Here is a 3,383-nt window from a genome sequence, read left to right as displayed (position 1 = left end):
CAGGTTTTTCCAGTTGGATCCTCCAGTGTTCACGGGTAGTAACACATAGGTGGACCCCCAGGACTTCATTGATGAGATACACAAGACTCTTGGCGTTATGCGTGAACTGAGACGGAGGGAATGTAATTAGCCTCCTATCGCCTAAAAGATGTAGAATATTCTTGGTTTGAACTATGAGAGGAGTCCTGTGAAGAAGGGGAGCCTTCCGGCGAGGTGGGGTGAGTTTACCGATGCCTTCATTGATCTTTTCTTGCTTGCCGAGCCTACGACAACCCATGCTATTGAGTTTGAGAACCTTAGGCAAGGTAGCCTGAGTGTGTGGGATTACCATATGAGATTCAGATACCTATCTAAGTATGTTATTTACATGTTTCCCACTATGGAGGCTAGAGTGAGCTGGTTTATGCAGGGCCTTAGTCCCTTGGCAATTAATGAGGCCGCTACAACTGCCTTGAATTCTAATATGAACTATGGTAAGATGGTGGAATTCTCTCAAGCAAGAGAGACCCACAAATTGAAGAACAGAATTGCGCGAGAGGGTAGCTATAAGGCCTGGTCCACGGGCAACTTGAGCGGTTCTTCTTTTGGTGGCAAGTCAACATTCAGGGGAGGGTCACCAGGGCCATCGTAGTCCTTTACTCAGTCTTCGGCTAGTGCACTGCCATCAAGGCCTAGTCAGCACCAGTAGTGGACCCGTTTCAGGCCCAATCAGGGCAATAGGGGCTCGTATCAACAAGGTCGTCAAGGTGGTATATTCCAGCAACAATGGAGCCCCCCCATTCGCTAGGCGTGAAAATATACACCTAGGAATATACTACATGGACTTACCCATATGCTACTGATGTGGATTGAGGGGTCACATTCAGAGGGATTGTCGTTCATCTCATCAGGGTGCGGGCAGGGACCCAACAGAACCAGCCAGTTCTATAGCTACTGTCGCGCCCCTTTTTTCTTCGCGAAATCGGGCTTCGACACGTGACAACTCTTTTAAGGAGGTATTAAAAGAGGAGAGTCATCACCTAACGATTATTAAGGTACGCTTGGGCACCTATTATGCAAATAACTCTGTTTTAACTAGTCATTGTCACCAATGATTGGGTAAGGGCTCAAGTTACCTCAAAGAGAAGGTGTTACTTACTCCTCGAGATCCACAACTGTGGGTCTCGGCCGAACTTAAATTATATGGATTAGTCTATATGATCAAGTAAGCAAAGAGAGTACAAAATCTAAGAATTATATTACAAAGAGATCTTGAATAGGGAGGTGCAACTATTTTTGCATTCTAATAGGGGGGTCCTATGTTTTTTAGCCTAAATGATCACCCCATGCAACATAAATATTACTGCACAACTTCCTTACAATAGGGAGTTACTCATATTATTCAGCGGGCACAGACTATCATCTCCTCCTATCCGATTACTATGTTAAAGTAAAAGCGTTCTAATTCAATTCTAAGTCGTACCCTATGCGTGCATTACCCGTCCCATACCTATTGTCCATGATGCATTGGACCTCTATTTAGGGTGGTTCTAGACTTTACTTAGGCTGCTCAAAAAGATTAAACTAGGCTACATACAATACACATATTGGACTTCAAATATGGCAGTTAAGGGCTCAAGTTTGCCTCCGCACTTAGCAACAAATGCACGCAAGACAAATTTCAGGTTAAGCAATTCAGAATTAAGAAACTTAAATCCCTATAGACATGATTTCTATGTGACAAGGAATAAGGGCATGCATGCAGTTTTCAGAGGCCAAGAGTTGCTTATCTCCAAATTATATGATTGTTGCATGCTGATTTGACATTTGAAGGTTTTCAATTATTTAACCTATAGATATTGTGTGTAGGTGTGAATCACTAAGTGACAATGAAACCCATTAGAGGAAAGACAAGAATTATTCATGCTTTCTAATAAAAGCATACGTGAAACAATGTTTAAGCGATTTAACATTAACAAATTATGGTGAGTAATTATATCCTATAGACAGGATCTCTAACGTTCTGCACTTAGAGCTGATTTTATCGTCATACCTTAATTATATAGGCATAACTTCTAGTGAATAACTGAAGTGAATTGAAGGAAAGTCCATTGACATTTGTTTCTATATGCAGGTTTCTAATGTATTTGAAAGTAGTCATGCAGATTGAAGGAGTGTTTACTTTTTATAGGGATGCTGTCTATAAATACGTAGTAGTAGACATAGTATTATAACTCATGATTAATGGTAAACAAGTAGTGTGTGTGTGCTTCTCCTAATATCACGATTTCTATAGTGCCCATGTAATCGAACAATACATATAGCAAACACATTATTAAGTCCTAGAGGCATGTTATCTACCCGTTGTATGTAGATATTAAACTATACCCATTCCCTTTTTACTAACACCCCAATTGTTTGTACAAAGGTTATTACATACCCAATAATGAGTAAAAGTAATAAATGTTACATAACAGTGATAATAGACCCATAGCAGGCCCAAACAAACAAATATCCAACATTGACTGGACTTTTATTAACTCTTACACGGCGTATCCAAGCCTTCAACAAAGAGCCACATTCAATATAAGACTCAGGGATCCATAGAGGAGTCCAACACCAGTTTACTTAACCACAACAGCAAGTGTTGCATCACTTGAAGCAATCAATTCAGGTACACAACATATACCAGGGGAAATAGAGTGAATAGGAACAGTTTTGAGATTAAGGGAGCGTCTAAGGACCAAGCCCTAGTATGTCATAGTTCACAAGGGCCTCAGTTGGACCCCGAGAAGTTCTCACGCTAGGGAGGCCAACAATAGAACCTAGATAGCCTTGGCTTTCAGCCGTGTAAGAATGAAGGATTCAAAATAGCATAAGTAGCAAGTAAGGAAGGTGGATAATGATTGAGGGACAAAAGTTAGGTCAAAACAACTAATCAAGCAGATCACAAGACTTTATTCAGTAGAACTTCAACATTTAGCAATGTAGCACATAACAAACCAATATTGGGGAAATTAGAGAGAGGAACAAGTTTGTAAAGTTTGACAAAAGTTAACACAAACAGGTTGAGACCTAAGAAGTCCAGTGTATTTTAAGTATACATCTAGCATCAACAAGATAGACATATTTCTTCTCATCAGGAAACATGACTACATTGAGACATGATAGGGAGCACACATTATGGCAAAACCACATCTGGGAAGGGTCAGGGGAGAAACAAGTTTGCAGTTACAGATGCACAATACAGACAAGTTAAAACCAACGAGATTATGCTAAACATGAATCCTAATGTCATGCTAATCAGTATTTAGACATGATGGGGCTGTACATTGAGACAAGCCAAATAATCACTGAAAGAACAGGATATCAAATGAACCATAGACATACTGGGGAACATATTG

This window comes from Nicotiana tomentosiformis, chromosome 1 (genome assembly GCF_000390325.3).
Source record: "Nicotiana tomentosiformis chromosome 1, ASM39032v3, whole genome shotgun sequence".
NCBI lineage: Eukaryota > Viridiplantae > Streptophyta > Magnoliopsida > Solanales > Solanaceae > Nicotiana > Nicotiana tomentosiformis.
Note: the sequence above shows the minus strand (reverse complement) of the source record.